This window comes from Thunnus maccoyii, chromosome 16 (genome assembly GCF_910596095.1).
Source record: "Thunnus maccoyii chromosome 16, fThuMac1.1, whole genome shotgun sequence".
Taxonomy (NCBI): domain Eukaryota; kingdom Metazoa; phylum Chordata; class Actinopteri; order Scombriformes; family Scombridae; genus Thunnus; species Thunnus maccoyii.
Window position 1 is genome coordinate 26,359,556 of NC_056548.1, and position 18,611 is coordinate 26,378,166.

General features: G+C 41.0%; 1 protein-coding gene and 25 non-coding genes across 26 annotated transcripts in view; all 26 read left to right on the forward strand.

Moving 5' to 3' along the window:
* The window catches only part of ism2a (isthmin 2a), a 73,954-nt gene that overhangs the window by 16,475 nt on the left and 38,868 nt on the right, over positions 1–18,611 (forward strand). The window lies entirely within an intron of this gene.
* Positions 366–506, forward strand: LOC121881608. The gene has a single exon (XR_006091833.1). It is a non-coding gene; the product is annotated as a U4 spliceosomal RNA (small nuclear RNA).
* Positions 1,078–1,218, forward strand: LOC121881665. The gene has a single exon (XR_006091888.1). It is a non-coding gene; the product is annotated as a U4 spliceosomal RNA (small nuclear RNA).
* Positions 1,790–1,930, forward strand: LOC121881647. The gene has a single exon (XR_006091870.1). It is a non-coding gene; the product is annotated as a U4 spliceosomal RNA (small nuclear RNA).
* On the forward strand, positions 2,502–2,642 carry LOC121881609. Its single transcript, XR_006091834.1, has one exon. It is a non-coding gene; the product is annotated as a U4 spliceosomal RNA (small nuclear RNA).
* Positions 3,214–3,354, forward strand: LOC121881666. Its single transcript, XR_006091889.1, has one exon. It is a non-coding gene; the product is annotated as a U4 spliceosomal RNA (small nuclear RNA).
* LOC121881610 lies at positions 3,926–4,066 on the forward strand. The gene has a single exon (XR_006091835.1). It is a non-coding gene; the product is annotated as a U4 spliceosomal RNA (small nuclear RNA).
* On the forward strand, positions 4,638–4,778 carry LOC121881611. Its single transcript, XR_006091837.1, has one exon. It is a non-coding gene; the product is annotated as a U4 spliceosomal RNA (small nuclear RNA).
* LOC121881667 lies at positions 5,350–5,490 on the forward strand. Its single transcript, XR_006091890.1, has one exon. It is a non-coding gene; the product is annotated as a U4 spliceosomal RNA (small nuclear RNA).
* On the forward strand, positions 6,062–6,202 carry LOC121881613. The gene has a single exon (XR_006091839.1). It is a non-coding gene; the product is annotated as a U4 spliceosomal RNA (small nuclear RNA).
* LOC121881639 lies at positions 6,774–6,914 on the forward strand. Its single transcript, XR_006091862.1, has one exon. It is a non-coding gene; the product is annotated as a U4 spliceosomal RNA (small nuclear RNA).
* On the forward strand, positions 7,486–7,626 carry LOC121881668. Its single transcript, XR_006091891.1, has one exon. It is a non-coding gene; the product is annotated as a U4 spliceosomal RNA (small nuclear RNA).
* LOC121881670 lies at positions 8,198–8,338 on the forward strand. The gene has a single exon (XR_006091892.1). It is a non-coding gene; the product is annotated as a U4 spliceosomal RNA (small nuclear RNA).
* Positions 8,910–9,050, forward strand: LOC121881614. Its single transcript, XR_006091840.1, has one exon. It is a non-coding gene; the product is annotated as a U4 spliceosomal RNA (small nuclear RNA).
* On the forward strand, positions 9,622–9,762 carry LOC121881671. The gene has a single exon (XR_006091893.1). It is a non-coding gene; the product is annotated as a U4 spliceosomal RNA (small nuclear RNA).
* Positions 10,334–10,474, forward strand: LOC121881672. The gene has a single exon (XR_006091894.1). It is a non-coding gene; the product is annotated as a U4 spliceosomal RNA (small nuclear RNA).
* LOC121881640 lies at positions 11,046–11,186 on the forward strand. The gene has a single exon (XR_006091863.1). It is a non-coding gene; the product is annotated as a U4 spliceosomal RNA (small nuclear RNA).
* On the forward strand, positions 11,758–11,898 carry LOC121881641. The gene has a single exon (XR_006091864.1). It is a non-coding gene; the product is annotated as a U4 spliceosomal RNA (small nuclear RNA).
* Positions 12,470–12,610, forward strand: LOC121881642. Its single transcript, XR_006091865.1, has one exon. It is a non-coding gene; the product is annotated as a U4 spliceosomal RNA (small nuclear RNA).
* LOC121881643 lies at positions 13,182–13,322 on the forward strand. Its single transcript, XR_006091866.1, has one exon. It is a non-coding gene; the product is annotated as a U4 spliceosomal RNA (small nuclear RNA).
* Positions 13,894–14,034, forward strand: LOC121881618. The gene has a single exon (XR_006091843.1). It is a non-coding gene; the product is annotated as a U4 spliceosomal RNA (small nuclear RNA).
* Positions 14,605–14,745, forward strand: LOC121881644. The gene has a single exon (XR_006091867.1). It is a non-coding gene; the product is annotated as a U4 spliceosomal RNA (small nuclear RNA).
* On the forward strand, positions 15,316–15,456 carry LOC121881645. The gene has a single exon (XR_006091868.1). It is a non-coding gene; the product is annotated as a U4 spliceosomal RNA (small nuclear RNA).
* LOC121881615 lies at positions 16,028–16,168 on the forward strand. Its single transcript, XR_006091841.1, has one exon. It is a non-coding gene; the product is annotated as a U4 spliceosomal RNA (small nuclear RNA).
* Positions 16,740–16,880, forward strand: LOC121881646. The gene has a single exon (XR_006091869.1). It is a non-coding gene; the product is annotated as a U4 spliceosomal RNA (small nuclear RNA).
* On the forward strand, positions 17,452–17,592 carry LOC121881648. The gene has a single exon (XR_006091871.1). It is a non-coding gene; the product is annotated as a U4 spliceosomal RNA (small nuclear RNA).

The following is an 18,611-nucleotide window of genomic DNA, read 5'->3' on the forward strand; positions in this document are numbered from 1 at the left end:
TAGGACTCGTAAATGTATCTGTAGTTTGTGAGTGAAAATCCTTTGCGAATCAGGGAAATAACGACATTTGTGACCTGCAAACGGCTCTCTTTGAAACTGGCCCCTGCTTTAATAGAACCCGAACGTGGAAATTATGGGTATGTGGTCTGAAAAAGTAGGTTGTCCTACGTTTGTGAAATTTCTCTGTGCGACCGGGATCATAAGGTTATGGAAAAGGCGGAGTTTGTAATCAACAAGCCAATCACGTGCAACATGAACATGTCATGGATCTGACAGTACTGTACATCCGGTAAGGTTTGAGAATTGCACCACGAGCGTTGTGAGCGTTGGAGCAGGTCCACTTTTAAGTCATAGGTGTTATGGATATCCTTTCGCAGAGGCAATTTCATAGTCTATGAAGTTCTACTGAGACGTGATTATTGCTGGTTGAAAACTTAACCCAATACCCCGCCTGGATGACTTGAAATATAGTCAGCTGTGGCAATTTTTGTTAGTCTCTAAGGAGACTTTTAATTTCTGTGAATGTTAACCTTTCCCTGAGTCTGTTAGTAGTACTTGTTTTCTCTGCCATGAATACATTTAGTTTTTTTTCAGATCTTTTTGAACTGGTTTTCTCCAATGAACCAAACTTTCAATCTCTCGGAATCCTGGTTTAAAGAAACCCATCCGTGCTAATCCTGGGTAGGCCTATCTAATTTCAAAACGAGAACCGTAGGACTCGTAATTGTATCTGTAGTTTGTGAGTGAAAATCCTTTGCGAATCAGGGAAATAACGACATTTGTGACCTGCAAACGGCTCTTTTTGAAACTGGCCCCTGCTTTAATAGAACCCGAACGTGGAAATTATGGGTGTGTGGTCTGAAAAAGTAGGTTGTCCTACGTTTGTGAAATTTCTCTGTGCGACCGGGATCATAAGGTTATGGAAAAGGCGGAGTTTGTAATCAACAAGCCAATCACGTGCAACATGAACATGTCATGGATCTGACAGTACTGTACATCCGGTAAGGTTTGAGAATTGCACCACGAGCGTTGTGAGCGTTGGAGCAGGTCCACTTTTAAGTCATAGGTGTTATGGATATCCTTTCGCAGAGGCAATTTCATAGTCTATGAAGTTCTACTGAGACGTGATTATTGCTGGTTGAAAACTTAACCCAATACCCCGCCTGGATGACTTGAAATATAGTCAGCTGTGGCAATTTTTGTTAGTCTCTAAGGAGACTTTTAATTTCTGTGAATGTTAACGTTTCCCTGAGTCTGTTAGTAGTACTTGTTTTCTCTGCCATGAATACATTTAGTTTTTTTTCAGATCTTTTTGAACTGGTTTTCTCCAATGAACCAAACTTTCAATCTCTCGGAATCCTGGTTTAAAGAAACCCAGCCGTGCTAATCCTGGGTAGGCCTATCTAATTTCAAAACGAGAACCGTAGGACTCGTAAATGTATCTGTAGTTTGTGAGTGAAAATCCTTTGCGAATCAGGGAAATAACGACATTTGTGACCTGCAAACGGCTCTCTTTGAAACTGGCCCCTGCTTTAATAGAACCCGAACGTGGAAATTATGGGTATGTGGTCTGAAAAAGTAGGTTGTCCTACGTTTGTGAAATTTCTCTGTGCGACCGGGATCATAAGGTTATGGAAAAGGCGGAGTTTGTAATCAACAAGCCAATCACGTGCAACATGAACATGTCATGGATCTGACAGTACTGTACATCCGGTAAGGTTTGAGAATTGCACCACGAGCGTTGTGAGCGTTGGAGCAGGTCCACTTTTAAGTCATAGGTGTTATGGATATCCTTTTGCAGAGGCAATTTCATAGTCTATGAAGTTCTACTGAGACGTGATTATTGCTGGTTGAAAACTTAACCCAATACCCCGCCTGGATGACTTGAAATATAGTCAGCTGTGGCAATTTTTGTTAGTCTCTAAGGAGACTTTTAATTTCTGTGAATGTTAACGTTTCCCTGAGTCTGTTAGTAGTACTTGTTTTCTCTGCCATGAATACATTTAGTTTTTTTTCAGATCTTTTTGAACTGGTTTTCTCCAATGAACCAAACTTTCAATCTCTCGGAATCCTGGTTTAAAGAAACCCAGCCGTGCTAATCCTGGGTAGGCCTATCTAATTTCAAAACGAGAACCGTAGGACTCGTAAATGTATCTGTAGTTTGTGAGTGAAAATCCTTTGCGAATCAGGGAAATAACGACATTTGTGACCTGCAAACGGCTCTCTTTGAAACTGGCCCCTGCTTTAATAGAACCCGAACGTGGAAATTATGGGTATGTGGTCTGAAAAAGTAGGTTGTCCTACGTTTGTGAAATTTCTCTGTGCGACCGGGATCATAAGGTTATGGAAAAGGCGGAGTTTGTAATCAACAAGCCAATCACGTGCAACATGAACATGTCATGGATCTGACAGTACTGTACATCCGGTAAGGTTTGAGAATTGCACCACGAGCGTTGTGAGCGTTGGAGCAGGTCCACTTTTAAGTCATAGGTGTTATGGATATCCTTTCGCAGAGGCAATTTCATAGTCTATGAAGTTCTACTGAGACGTGATTATTGCTGGTTGAAAACTTAACCCAATACCCCGCCTGGATGACTTGAAATATAGTCAGCTGTGGCAATTTTTGTTAGTCTCTAAGGAGACTTTTAATTTCTGTGAATGTTAACCTTTCCCTGAGTCTGTTAGTAGTACTTGTTTTCTCTGCCATGAATACATTTAGTTTTTTTTCAGATCTTTTTGAACTGGTTTTCTCCAATGAACCAAACTTTCAATCTCTCGGAATCCTGGTTTAAAGAAACCCATCCGTGCTAATCCTGGGTAGGCCTATCTAATTTCAAAACGAGAACCGTAGGACTCGTAATTGTATCTGTAGTTTGTGAGTGAAAATCCTTTGCGAATCAGGGAAATAACGACATTTGTGACCTGCAAACGGCTCTTTTTGAAACTGGCCCCTGCTTTAATAGAACCCGAACGTGGAAATTATGGGTGTGTGGTCTGAAAAAGTAGGTTGTCCTACGTTTGTGAAATTTCTCTGTGCGACCGGGATCATAAGGCTATGGAAAAGGCGGAGTTTGTAATCAACAAGCCAATCACGTGCAACATGAACATGTCATGGATCTGACAGTACTGTACATCCGGTAAGGTTTGAGAATTGCACCACGAGCGTTGTGAGCGTTGGAGCAGGTCCACTTTTAAGTCATAGGTGTTATGGATATCCTTTCGCAGAGGCAATTTCATAGTCTATGAAGTTCTACTGAGACGTGATTATTGCTGGTTGAAAACTTAACCCAATACCCCGCCTGGATGACTTGAAATATAGTCAGCTGTGGCAATTTTTGTTAGTCTCTAAGGAGACTTTTAATTTCTGTGAATGTTAACGTTTCCCTGAGTCTGTTAGTAGTACTTGTTTTCTCTGCCATGAATACATTTAGTTTTTTTTCAGATCTTTTTGAACTGGTTTTCTCCAATGAACCAAACTTTCAATCTCTCGGAATCCTGGTTTAAAGAAACCCAGCCGTGCTAATCCTGGGTAGGCCTATCTAATTTCAAAACGAGAACCGTAGGACTCGTAAATGTATCTGTAGTTTGTGAGTGAAAATCCTTTGCGAATCAGGGAAATAACGACATTTGTGACCTGCAAACGGCTCTCTTTGAAACTGGCCCCTGCTTTAATAGAACCCGAACGTGGAAATTATGGGTATGTGGTCTGAAAAAGTAGGTTGTCCTACGTTTGTGAAATTTCTCTGTGCGACCGGGATCATAAGGTTATGGAAAAGGCGGAGTTTGTAATCAACAAGCCAATCACGTGCAACATGAACATGTCATGGATCTGACAGTACTGTACATCCGGTAAGGTTTGAGAATTGCACCACGAGCGTTGTGAGCGTTGGAGCAGGTCCACTTTTAAGTCATAGGTGTTATGGATATCCTTTCGCAGAGGCAATTTCATAGTCTATGAAGTTCTACTGAGACGTGATTATTGCTGGTTGAAAACTTAACCCAATACCCCGCCTGGATGACTTGAAATATAGTCAGCTGTGGCAATTTTTGTTAGTCTCTAAGGAGACTTTTAATTTCTGTGAATGTTAACCTTTCCCTGAGTCTGTTAGTAGTACTTGTTTTCTCTGCCATGAATACATTTAGTTTTTTTTCAGATCTTTTTGAACTGGTTTTCTCCAATGAACCAAACTTTCAATCTCTCGGAATCCTGGTTTAAAGAAACCCAGCCGTGCTAATCCTGGGTAGGCCTATCTAATTTCAAAACGAGAACCGTAGGACTCGTAAATGTATCTGTAGTTTGTGAGTGAAAATCCTTTGCGAATCAGGGAAATAACGACATTTGTGACCTGCAAACGGCTCTTTTTGAAACTGGCCCCTGCTTTAATAGAACCCGAACGTGGAAATTATGGGTGTGTGGTCTGAAAAAGTAGGTTGTCCTACGTTTGTGAAATTTCTCTGTGCGACCGGGATCATAAGGTTATGGAAAAGGCGGAGTTTGTAATCAACAAGCCAATCACGTGCAACATGAACATGTCATCGATCTGACAGTACTGTACATCCGGTAAGGTTTGAGAATTGCACCACGAGCGTTGTGAGCGTTGGAGCAGGTCCACTTTTAAGTCATAGGTGTTATGGATATCCTTTCGCAGAGGCAATTTCATAGTCTATGAAGTTCTACTGAGACGTGATTATTGCTGGTTGAAAACTTAACCCAATACCCCGCCTGGATGACTTGAAATATAGTCAGCTGTGGCAATTTTTGTTAGTCTCTAAGGAGACTTTTAATTTCTGTGAATGTTAACCTTTCCCTGAGTCTGTTAGTAGTACTTGTTTTCTCTGCCATGAATACATTTAGTTTTTTTTCAGATCTTTTTGAACTGGTTTTCTCCAATGAACCAAACTTTCAATCTCTCGGAATCCTGGTTTAAAGAAACCCAGCCGTGCTAATCCTGGGTAGGCCTATCTAATTTCAAAACGAGAACCGTAGGACTCGTAAATGTATCTGTAGTTTGTGAGTGAAAATCCTTTGCGAATCAGGGAAATAACGACATTTGTGACCTGCAAACGGCTCTCTTTGAAACTGGCCCCTGCTTTAATAGAACCCGAACGTGGAAATTATGGGTATGTGGTCTGAAAAAGTAGGTTGTCCTACGTTTGTGAAATTTCTCTGTGCGACCGGGATCATAAGGTTATGGAAAAGGCGGAGTTTGTAATCAACAAGCCAATCACGTGCAACATGAACATGTCATCGATCTGACAGTACTGTACATCCGGTAAGGTTTGAGCATTGCACCACGAGCGTTGTGAGCGTTGGAGCAGGTCCACTTTTAAGTCATAGGTGTTACGGATATCCTTTCGCAGAGGCAATTTCATAGTCTATGAAGTTCTACTGAGACGTGATTATTGCTGGTTGAAAACTTAACCCAATACCCCGCCTGGATGACTTGAAATATAGTCAGCTGTGGCAATTTTTGTTAGTCTCTAAGGAGACTTTTAATTTCTGTGAATGTTAACGTTTCCCTGAGTCTGTTAGTAGTACTTGTTTTCTCTGCCATGAATACATTTAGTTTTTTTTCAGATCTTTTTGAACTGGTTTTCTCCAATGAACCAAACTTTCAATCTCTCGGAATCCTGGTTTAAAGAAACCCAGCCGTGCTAATCCTGGGTAGGCCTATCTAATTTCAAAACGAGAACCGTAGGACTCGTAAATGTATCTGTAGTTTGTGAGTGAAAATCCTTTGCGAATCAGGGAAATAACGACATTTGTGACCTGCAAACGGCTCTCTTTGAAACTGGCCCCTGCTTTAATAGAACCCGAACGTGGAAATTATGGGTATGTGGTCTGAAAAAGTAGGTTGTCCTACGTTTGTGAAATTTCTCTGTGCGACCGGGATCATAAGGTTATGGAAAAGGCGGAGTTTGTAATCAACAAGCCAATCACGTGCAACATGAACATGTCATGGATCTGACAGTACTGTACATCCGCTAAGGTTTGAGAATTGCACCACGAGCGTTGTGAGCGTTGGAGCAGGTCCACTTTTAAGTCATAGGTGTTATGGATATCCTTTCGCAGAGGCAATTTCATAGTCTATGAAGTTCTACTGAGACGTGATTATTGCTGGTTGAAAACTTAACCCAATACCCCGCCTGGATGACTTGAAATATAGTCAGCTGTGGCAATTTTTGTTAGTCTCTAAGGAGACTTTTAATTTCTGTGAATGTTAACCTTTCCCTGAGTCTGTTAGTAGTACTTGTTTTCTCTGCCATGAATACATTTAGTTTTTTTTCAGATCTTTTTGAACTGGTTTTCTCCAATGAACCAAACTTTCAATCTCTCGGAATCCTGGTTTAAAGAAACCCAGCCGTGCTAATCCTGGGTAGGCCTATCTAATTTCAAAACGAGAACCGTAGGACTCGTAAATGTATCTGTAGTTTGTGAGTGAAAATCCTTTGCGAATCAGGGAAATAACGACATTTGTGACCTGCAAACGGCTCTCTTTGAAACTGGCCCCTGCTTTAATAGAACCCGAACGTGGAAATTATGGGTATGTGGTCTGAAAAAGTAGGTTGTCCTACGTTTGTGAAATTTCTCTGTGCGACCGGGATCATAAGGTTATGGAAAAGGCGGAGTTTGTAATCAACAAGCCAATCACGTGCAACATGAACATGTCATCGATCTGACAGTACTGTACATCCGGTAAGGTTTGAGAATTGCACCACGAGCGTTGTGAGCGTTGGAGCAGGTCCACTTTTAAGTCATAGGTGTTATGGCTATCCTTGCGCAGAGGCAATTTCATAGTCTATGAAGTTCTACTGAGACGTGATTATTGCTGGTTGAAAACTTAACCCAATACCCCGCCTGGATGACTTGAAATATAGTCAGCTGTGGCAATTTTTGTTAGTCTCTAAGGAGACTTTTAATTTCTGTGAATGTTAACGTTTCCCTGAGTCTGTTAGTAGTACTTGTTTTCTCTGCCATGAATACATTTAGTTTTTTTTCAGATCTTTTTGAACTGGTTTTCTCCAATGAACCAAACTTTCAATCTCTCGGAATCCTGGTTTAAAGAAACCCAGCCGTGCTAATCCTGGGTAGGCCTATCTAATTTCAAAACGAGAACCGTAGGACTCGTAAATGTATCTGTAGTTTGTGAGTGAAAATCCTTTGCGAATCAGGGAAATAACGACATTTGTGACCTGCAAACGGCTCTCTTTGAAACTGGCCCCTGCTTTAATAGAACCCGAACGTGGAAATTATGGGTATGTGGTCTGAAAAAGTAGGTTGTCCTACGTTTGTGAAATTTCTCTGTGCGACCGGGATCATAAGGTTATGGAAAAGGCGGAGTTTGTAATCAACAAGCCAATCACGTGCAACATGAACATGTCATCGATCTGACAGTACTGTACATCCGGTAAGGTTTGAGAATTGCACCACGAGCGTTGTGAGCGTTGGAGCAGGTCCACTTTTAAGTCATAGGTGTTATGGATATCCTTTCGCAGAGGCAATTTCATAGTCTATGAAGTTCTACTGAGACGTGATTATTGCTGGTTGAAAACTTAACCCAATACCCCGCCTGGATGACTTGAAATATAGTCAGCTGTGGCAATTTTTGTTAGTCTCTAAGGAGACTTTTAATTTCTGTGAATGTTAACGTTTCCCTGAGTCTGTTAGTAGTACTTGTTTTCTCTGCCATGAATACATTTAGTTTTTTTTCAGATCTTTTTGAACTGGTTTTCTCCAATGAACCAAACTTTCAATCTCTCGGAATCCTGGTTTAAAGAAACCCAGCCGTGCTAATCCTGGGTAGGCCTATCTAATTTCAAAACGAGAACCGTAGGACTCGTAAATGTATCTGTAGTTTGTGAGTGAAAATCCTTTGCGAATCAGGGAAATAACGACATTTGTGACCTGCAAACGGCTCTCTTTGAAACTGGCCCCTGCTTTAATAGAACCCGAACGTGGAAATTATGGGTATGTGGTCTGAAAAAGTAGGTTGTCCTACGTTTGTGAAATTTCTCTGTGCGACCGGGATCATAAGGTTATGGAAAAGGCGGAGTTTGTAATCAACAAGCCAATCACGTGCAACATGAACATGTCATGGATCTGACAGTACTGTACATCCGGTAAGGTTTGAGAATTGCACCACGAGCGTTGTGAGCGTTGGAGCAGGTCCACTTTTAAGTCATAGGTGTTATGGATATCCTTTCGCAGAGGCAATTTCATAGTCTATGAAGTTCTACTGAGACGTGATTATTGCTGGTTGAAAACTTAACCCAATACCCCGCCTGGATGACTTGAAATATAGTCAGCTGTGGCAATTTTTGTTAGTCTCTAAGGAGACTTTTAATTTCTGTGAATGTTAACGTTTCCCTGAGTCTGTTAGTAGTACTTGTTTTCTCTGCCATGAATACATTTAGTTTTTTTTCAGATCTTTTTGAACTGGTTTTCTCCAATGAACCAAACTTTCAATCTCTCGGAATCCTGGTTTAAAGAAACCCAGCCGTGCTAATCCTGGGTAGGCCTATCTAATTTCAAAACGAGAACCGTAGGACTCGTAAATGTATCTGTAGTTTGTGAGTGAAAATCCTTTGCGAATCAGGGAAATAACGACATTTGTGACCTGCAAACGGCTCTCTTTGAAACTGGCCCCTGCTTTAATAGAACCCGAACGTGGAAATTATGGGTATGTGGTCTGAAAAAGTAGGTTGTCCTACGTTTGTGAAATTTCTCTGTGCGACCGGGATCATAAGGTTATGGAAAAGGCGGAGTTTGTAATCAACAAGCCAATCACGTGCAACATGAACATGTCATGGATCTGACAGTACTGTACATCCGGTAAGGTTTGAGAATTGCACCACGAGCGTTGTGAGCGTTGGAGCAGGTCCACTTTTAAGTCATAGGTGTTATGGATATCCTTTCGCAGAGGCAATTTCATAGTCTATGAAGTTCTACTGAGACGTGATTATTGCTGGTTGAAAACTTAACCCAATACCCCGCCTGGATGACTTGAAATATAGTCAGCTGTGGCAATTTTTGTTAGTCTCTAAGGAGACTTTTAATTTCTGTGAATGTTAACCTTTCCCTGAGTCTGTTAGTAGTACTTGTTTTCTCTGCCATGAATACATTTAGTTTTTTTTCAGATCTTTTTGAACTGGTTTTCTCCAATGAACCAAACTTTCAATCTCTCGGAATCCTGGTTTAAAGAAACCCAGCCGTGCTAATCCTGGGTAGGCCTATCTAATTTCAAAACGAGAACCGTAGGACTCGTAATTGTATCTGTAGTTTGTGAGTGAAAATCCTTTGCGAATCAGGGAAATAACGACATTGGTGACCTGCAAACGGCTCTCTTTGAAACTGGCCCCTGCTTTAATAGAACCCGAACGTGGAAATTATGGGTATGTGGTCTGAAAAAGTAGGTTGTTCCACTTTTGAGAAATTTCTCTGTGCGACCGGGATCATAAGGTTATGGAAAAGGCGGAGTTTGTAATCAACAAGCCAATCACGTGCAACATGAACATGTCATCGATCTGACAGTACTGTACATCCGGTAAGGTTTGAGCATTGCACCACGAGCGTTGTGAGCGTTGGAGCAGGTCCACTTTTAAGTCATAGGTGTTACGGATATCCTTTCGCAGAGGCAATTTCATAGTCTATGAAGTTCTACTGAGACGTGATTATTGCTGGTTGAAAACTTAACCCAATACCCCGCCTGGATGACTTGAAATATAGTCAGCTGTGGCAATTTTTGTTAGTCTCTAAGGAGACTTTTAATTTCTGTGAATGTTAACGTTTCCCTGAGTCTGTTAGTAGTACTTGTTTTCTCTGCCATGAATACATTTAGTTTTTTTTCAGATCTTTTTGAACTGGTTTTCTCCAATGAACCAAACTTTCAATCTCTCGGAATCCTGGTTTAAAGAAACCCAGCCGTGCTAATCCTGGGTAGGCCTATCTAATTTCAAAACGAGAACCGTAGGACTCGTAAATGTATCTGTAGTTTGTGAGTGAAAATCCTTTGCGAATCAGGGAAATAACGACATTTGTGACCTGCAAACGGCTCTCTTTGAAACTGGCCCCTGCTTTAATAGAACCCGAACGTGGAAATTATGGGTATGTGGTCTGAAAAAGTAGGTTGTCCTACGTTTGTGAAATTTCTCTGTGCGACCGGGATCATAAGGTTATGGAAAAGGCGGAGTTTGTAATCAACAAGCCAATCACGTGCAACATGAACATGTCATGGATCTGACAGTACTGTACATCCGGTAAGGTTTGAGAATTGCACCACGAGCGTTGTGAGCGTTGGAGCAGGTCCACTTTTAAGTCATAGGTGTTACGGATATCCTTTCGCAGAGGCAATTTCATAGTCTATGAAGTTCTACTGAGACGTGATTATTGCTGGTTGAAAACTTAACCCAATACCCCGCCTGGATGACTTGAAATATAGTCAGCTGTGGCAATTTTTGTTAGTCTCTAAGGAGACTTTTAATTTCTGTGAATGTTAACGTTTCCCTGAGTCTGTTAGTAGTACTTGTTTTCTCTGCCATGAATACATTTAGTTTTTTTTCAGATCTTTTTGAACTGGTTTTCTCCAATGAACCAAACTTTCAATCTCTCGGAATCCTGGTTTAAAGAAACCCAGCCGTGCTAATCCTGGGTAGGCCTATCTAATTTCAAAACGAGAACCGTAGGACTCGTAAATGTATCTGTAGTTTGTGAGTGAAAATCCTTTGCGAATCAGGGAAATAACGACATTTGTGACCTGCAAACGGCTCTCTTTGAAACTGGCCCCTGCTTTAATAGAACCCGAACGTGGAAATTATGGGTATGTGGTCTGAAAAAGTAGGTTGTCCTACGTTTGTGAAATTTCTCTGTGCGACCGGGATCATAAGGTTATGGAAAAGGCGGAGTTTGTAATCAACAAGCCAATCACGTGCAACATGAACATGTCATCGATCTGACAGTACTGTACATCCGGTAAGGTTTGAGAATTGCACCACGAGCGTTGTGAGCGTTGGAGCAGGTCCACTTTTAAGTCATAGGTGTTACGGCTATCCTTGCGCAGAGGCAATTTCATAGTCTATGAAGTTCTACTGAGACGTGATTATTGCTGGTTGAAAACTTAACCCAATACCCCGCCTGGATGACTTGAAATATAGTCAGCTGTGGCAATTTTTGTTAGTCTCTAAGGAGACTTTTAATTTCTGTGAATGTTAACGTTTCCCTGAGTCTGTTAGTAGTACTTGTTTTCTCTGCCATGAATACATTTAGTTTTTTTTCAGATCTTTTTGAACTGGTTTTCTCCAATGAACCAAACTTTCAATCTCTCGGAATCCTGGTTTAAAGAAACCCAGCCGTGCTAATCCTGGGTAGGCCTATCTAATTTCAAAACGAGAACCGTAGGACTCGTAAATGTATCTGTAGTTTGTGAGTGAAAATCCTTTGCGAATCAGGGAAATAACGACATTTGTGACCTGCAAACGGCTCTCTTTGAAACTGGCCCCTGCTTTAATAGAACCCGAACGTGGAAATTATGGGTATGTGGTCTGAAAAAGTAGGTTGTCCTACGTTTGTGAAATTTCTCTGTGCGACCGGGATCATAAGGTTATGGAAAAGGCGGAGTTTGTAATCAACAAGCCAATCACGTGCAACATGAACATGTCATCGATCTGACAGTACTGTACATCCGGTAAGGTTTGAGAATTGCACCACGAGCGTTGTGAGCGTTGGAGCAGGTCCACTTTTAAGTCATAGGTGTTACGGCTATCCTTGCGCAGAGGCAATTTCATAGTCTATGAAGTTCTACTGAGACGTGATTATTGCTGGTTGAAAACTTAACCCAATACCCCGCCTGGATGACTTGAAATATAGTCAGCTGTGGCAATTTTTGTTAGTCTCTAAGGAGACTTTTAATTTCTGTGAATGTTAACGTTTCCCTGAGTCTGTTAGTAGTACTTGTTTTCTCTGCCATGAATACATTTAGTTTTTTTTCAGATCTTTTTGAACTGGTTTTCTCCAATGAACCAAACTTTCAATCTCTCGGAATCCTGGTTTAAAGAAACCCAGCCGTGCTAATCCTGGGTAGGCCTATCTAATTTCAAAACGAGAACCGTAGGACTCGTAAATGTATCTGTAGTTTGTGAGTGAAAATCCTTTGCGAATCAGGGAAATAACGACATTTGTGACCTGCAAACGGCTCTCTTTGAAACTGGCCCCTGCTTTAATAGAACCCGAACGTGGAAATTATGGGTATGTGGTCTGAAAAAGTAGGTTGTCCTACGTTTGTGAAATTTCTCTGTGCGACCGGGATCATAAGGTTATGGAAAAGGCGGAGTTTGTAATCAACAAGCCAATCACGTGCAACATGAACATGTCATCGATCTGACAGTACTGTACATCCGGTAAGGTTTGAGAATTGCACCACGAGCGTTGTGAGCGTTGGAGCAGGTCCACTTTTAAGTCATAGGTGTTACGGCTATCCTTGCGCAGAGGCAATTTCATAGTCTATGAAGTTCTACTGAGACGTGATTATTGCTGGTTGAAAACTTAACCCAATACCCCGCCTGGATGACTTGAAATATAGTCAGCTGTGGCAATTTTTGTTAGTCTCTAAGGAGACTTTTAATTTCTGTGAATGTTAACGTTTCCCTGAGTCTGTTAGTAGTACTTGTTTTCTCTGCCATGAATACATTTAGTTTTTTTTCAGATCTTTTTGAACTGGTTTTCTCCAATGAACCAAACTTTCAATCTCTCGGAATCCTGGTTTAAAGAAACCCAGCCGTGCTAATCCTGGGTAGGCCTATCTAATTTCAAAACGAGAACCGTAGGACTCGTAAATGTATCTGTAGTTTGTGAGTGAAAATCCTTTGCGAATCAGGGAAATAACGACATTTGTGACCTGCAAACGGCTCTCTTTGAAACTGGCCCCTGCTTTAATAGAACCCGAACGTGGAAATTATGGGTATGTGGTCTGAAAAAGTAGGTTGTCCTACGTTTGTGAAATTTCTCTGTGCGACCGGGATCATAAGGTTATGGAAAAGGCGGAGTTTGTAATCAACAAGCCAATCACGTGCAACATGAACATGTCATCGATCTGACAGTACTGTACATCCGGTAAGGTTTGAGAATTGCACCACGAGCGTTGTGAGCGTTGGAGCAGGTCCACTTTTAAGTCATAGGTGTTATGGCTATCCTTGCGCAGAGGCAATTTCATAGTCTATGAAGTTCTACTGAGACGTGATTATTGCTGGTTGAAAACTTAACCCAATACCCCGCCTGGATGACTTGAAATATAGTCAGCTGTGGCAATTTTTGTTAGTCTCTAAGGAGACTTTTAATTTCTGTGAATGTTAACGTTTCCCTGAGTCTGTTAGTAGTACTTGTTTTCTCTGCCATGAATACATTTAGTTTTTTTTCAGATCTTTTTGAACTGGTTTTCTCCAATGAACCAAACTTTCAATCTCTCGGAATCCTGGTTTAAAGAAACCCAGCCGTGCTAATCCTGGGTAGGCCTATCTAATTTCAAAACGAGAACCGTAGGACTCGTAAATGTATCTGTAGTTTGTGAGTGAAAATCCTTTGCGAATCAGGGAAATAACGACATTTGTGACCTGCAAACGGCTCTCTTTGAAACTGGCCCCTGCTTTAATAGAACCCGAACGTGGAAATTATGGGTATGTGGTCTGAAAAAGTAGGTTGTCCTACGTTTGTGAAATTTCTCTGTGCGACCGGGATCATAAGGTTATGGAAAAGGCGGAGTTTGTAATCAACAAGCCAATCACGTGCAACATGAACATGTCATCGATCTGACAGTACTGTACATCCGGTAAGGTTTGAGAATTGCACCACGAGCGTTGTGAGCGTTGGAGCAGGTCCACTTTTAAGTCATAGGTGTTATGGATATCCTTTCGCAGAGGCAATTTCATAGTCTATGAAGTTCTACTGAGACGTGATTATTGCTGGTTGAAAACTTAACCCAATACCCCACCTGGATGACTTGAAATATAGTCAGCTGTGGCAATTTTTGTTAGTCTCTAGGGAGACTTTTAATTTCTGTGAATGTTAACGTTTCCCTGAGTCTGTTAGTAGTACTTGTTTTCTCTGCCATGAATACATTTAGTTTTTTTCAGATCTTTTTGAACTGGTTTTCTCCAATGAACCAAACTTTCAATCTCTCGGAATCCTGGTTTAAAGAAACCCAGCCGTGCTAATCCTGGGTAGGCCTATCTAATTTCAAAACGAGAACCGTAGGACTCGTAAATGTATCTGTAGTTTGTGAGTGAAAATCCTTTGCGAATCAGGGAAATAACGACATTTGTGACCTGCAAACGGCTCTCTTTGAAACTGGCCCCTGCTTTAATAGAACCCGAACGTGGAAATTATGGGTATGTGGTCTGAAAAAGTAGGTTGTCCTACGTTTGTGAAATTTCTCTGTGCGACCGGGATCATAAGGTTATGGAAAAGGCGGAGTTTGTAATCAACAAGCCAATCACGTGCAACATGAACATGTCATGGATCTGACAGTACTGTACATCCGGTAAGGTTTGAGAATTGCACCACGAGCGTTGTGAGCGTTGGAGCAGGTCCACTTTTAAGTCATAGGTGTTATGGCTATCCTTGCGCAGAGGCAATTTCATAGTCTATGAAGTTCTACTGAGACGTGATTATTGCTGGTTGAAAACTTAACCCAATACCCCGCCTGGATGACTTGAAATATAGTCAGCTGTGGCAATTTTTGTTAGTCTCTAAGGAGACTTTTAATTTCTGTGAATGTTAACGTTTCCCTGAGTCTGTTAGTAGTACTTGTTTTCTCTGCCATGAATACATTTAGTTTTTTTCAGATCTTTTTGAACTGGTTTTCTCCAATGAACCAAACTTTCAATCTCTCGGAATCCTGGTTTAAAGAAACCCAGCCGTGCTAATCCTGGGTAGGCCTATCTAATTTCAAAACGAGAACCGTAGGACTCGTAAATGTATCTGTAGTTTGTGAGTGAAAATCCTTTGCGAATCAGGGAAATAACGACATTTGTGACCTGCAAACGGCTCTCTTTGAAACTGGCCCCTGCTTTAATAGAACCCGAACGTGGAAATTATGGGTATGTGGTCTGAAAAAGTAGGTTGTCCTACGTTTGTGAAATTTCTCTGTGCGACCGGGATCATAAGGTTATGGAAAAGGCGGAGTTTGTAATCAACAAGCCAATCACGTGCAACATGAACATGTCATCGATCTGACAGTACTGTACATCCGGTAAGGTTTGAGAATTGCACCACGAGCGTTGTGAGCATTGGAGCAGGTCCACTTTTAAGTCATAGGTGTTATGGCTATCCTTGCGCAGAGGCAATTTCATAGTCTATGAAGTTCTACTGAGACGTGATTATTGCTGGTTGAAAACTTAACCCAATACCCCGCCTGGATGACTTGAAATATAGTCAGCTGTGGCAATTTTTGTTAGTCTCTAAGGAGACTTTTAATTTCTGTGAATGTTAACGTTTCCCTGAGTCTGTTAGAAGTACTTGTTTTCTCTGCCATGAATACATTTAGTTTTTTTTCAGATCTTTTTGAACTGGTTTTCTCCAATGAACCAAACTTTCAATCTCTCGGAATCCTGGTTTAAAGAAACCCAGCCGTGCTAATCCTGGGTAGGCCTATCTAATTTCAAAACGAGAACCGTAGGACTCGTAAATGTATCTGTAGTTTGTGAGTGAAAATCCTTTGCGAATCAGGGAAATAACGACATTTGTGACCTGCAAACGGCTCTCTTTGAAACTGGCCCCTGCTTTAATAGAACCCGAACGTGGAAATTATGGGTATGTGGTCTGAAAAAGTAGGTTGTCCTACGTTTGTGAAATTTCTCTGTGCGACCGGGATCATAAGGTTATGGAAAAGGCGGAGTTTGTAATCAACAAGCCAATCACGTGCAACATGAACATGTCATCGATCTGACAGTACTGTACATCCGGTAAGGTTTGAGAATTGCACCACGAGCGTTGTGAGCGTTGGAGCAGGTCCACTTTTAAGTCATAGGTGTTATGGATATCCTTTCGCAGAGGCAATTTCATAGTCTATGAAGTTCTACTGAGACGTGATTATTGCTGGTTGAAAACTTAACCCAATACCCCGCCTGGATGACTTGAAATATAGTCAGCTGTGGCAATTTTTGTTAGTCTCTAAGGAGACTTTTAATTTCTGTGAATGTTAACGTTTCCCTGAGTCTGTTAGTAGTACTTGTTTTCTCTGCCATGAATACATTTAGTTTTTTTTCAGATCTTTTTGCACTGGTTTTCTCCAATGAACCAAACTTTCAATCTCTCGGAATCCTGGTTTAAAGAAACCCAGCCGTGCTAATCCTGGGTAGGCCTATCTAATTTCAAAACGAGAACCGTAGGACTCGTAAATGTATCTGTAGTTTGTGAGTGAAAATCCTTTGCGAATCAGGGAAATAACGACATTTGTGACCTGCAAACGGCTCTCTTTGAAACTGGCCCCTGCTTTAATAGAACCCGAACGTGGAAATTATGGGTATGTGGTCTGAAAAAGTAGGTTGTCCTACGTTTGTGAAATTTCTCTGTGCGACCGGGATCATAAGGTTATGGAAAAGGCGGAGTTTGTAATCAACAAGCCAATCACGTGCAACATGAACATGTCATGGATCTGACAGTACTGTACATCCGGTAAGGTTTGAGAATTGCACCACGAGCGTTGTGAGCGTTGGAGCAGGTCCACTTTTAAGTCATAGGTGTTATGGCTATCCTTGCGCAGAGGCAATTTCATAGTCTATGAAGTTCTACTGAGACGTGATTATTGCTGGTTGAAAACTTAACCCAATACCCCGCCTGGATGACTTGAAATATAGTCAGCTGTGGCAATTTTTGTTAGTCTCTAAGGAGACTTTTAATTTCTGTGAATGTTAACGTTTCCCTGAGTCTGTTAGTAGTACTTGTTTTCTCTGCCATGAATACATTTAGTTTTTTTTCAGATCTTTTTGAACTGGTTTTCTCCAATGAACCAAACTTTCAATCTCTCGGAATCCTGGTTTAAAGAAACCCAGCCGTGCTAATCCTGGGTAGGCCTATCTAATTTCAAAACGAGAACCGTAGGACTCGTAAATGTATCTGTAGTTTGTGAGTGAAAATCCTTTGCGAATCAGGGAAATAACAACATTTGTGACCTGCAAACGGCTCTCTTTGAAACTGGCCCCTGCTTTAATAGAACCCGAACGTGGAAATTATGGGTATGTGGTCTGAAAAAGTAGGTTGTCCTACGTTTGTGAAATTTCTCTGTGCGACCGGGATCATAAGGTTATGGAAAAGGCGGAGTTTGTAATCAACAAGCCAATCACGAGCAACATGAACATGTCATCGATCTGACAGTACTGTACATCCGGTAAGGTTTGAGAATTGCACCACGAGCGTTGTGAGCGTTGGAGCAGGTCCACTTTTAAGTCATAGGTGTTATGGATATCCTTTCGCAGAGGCAATTTCATAGTCTATGAAGTTCTACTGAGACGTGATTATTGCTGGTTGAAAACTTAACCCAATACCCCGCCTGGATGACTTGAAATATAGTCAGCTGTGGCAATTTTTGTTAGTCTCTAAAGAGACTTTTAATTTCTGTGAATGTTAACGTTTCCCTGAGTCTGTTAGTAGTACTTGTTTTCTCTGGCATGAATACATTTAGTATTTTTTTCAGATTTTAATGAGATGTGATTATTGCTCGTTGAAAACTTAACCCAATACCCCGCCTGGATGATTTGAAATATAGTCAGCTTTGGCAGTTTTTGTTGGTATGTAAGGAGACTTTCAAGTTTGTTTGAATGGATATTTTTCCTGATTTGATTTGTATTGATTAGTTTTCCTGCCATACTTAAATCCAGTTGACTTTGTTTCTTTTAAAAAAAAAAAAATCCAATCAACCAAACTTTCAAATTCTTGGAAAGTTTGTTTAAACAAACCCTATCATTGAAATCCTGGATACACATCTCAAAAATTAGGCCTTCCAGCGTCTGTAAAATTTCTCCAACAAACTATATATAATACACGATAATATTTTCTGCAGACCTGACCATCCGTTGTAGTCTATTCCTGTCCTGTTTGGTGGCCGGTCCAAACCAGACAGTGATGGAAGTGTAGAGAAATGACTTGATGACTGCAGTGTAAAACAGTATAAGCAGTTTGTGAGGCAGATTATATTAAAAATATCTCATGCATTCTTAAAGGCAGGTTCACAAATTTTAAAGTCAGTCTTCAAACAATAGTTAGGTACCCAAATGAACATTGAAATAGGTTTTTCTTGCCATAATCATTCCTCCCGTTCATACTGACCATTAGAAGATCCCCCTTGTAAGTGATGGGAGACAAAATCCACAAGAAATATTTAAAAGTTTATCTGAAGCTAATATACAGCAGCAGTCATCCAAATGAGTCAAATAAAGTAGATATCTTTCAACGTTACACTCTTTTTAGTGCCAAAGTCCCTCTTTTTGTTACTATACTTCTACCGCAGCTCAACAGAGAAACACTGTCTGAGGAAACACAAAGAGGGAATTTGATGGTATAAAGACTTTAAATGTGTCAGATATCCACTTGATATGACTAACTCAGACTGCTGAAGCCTCATATA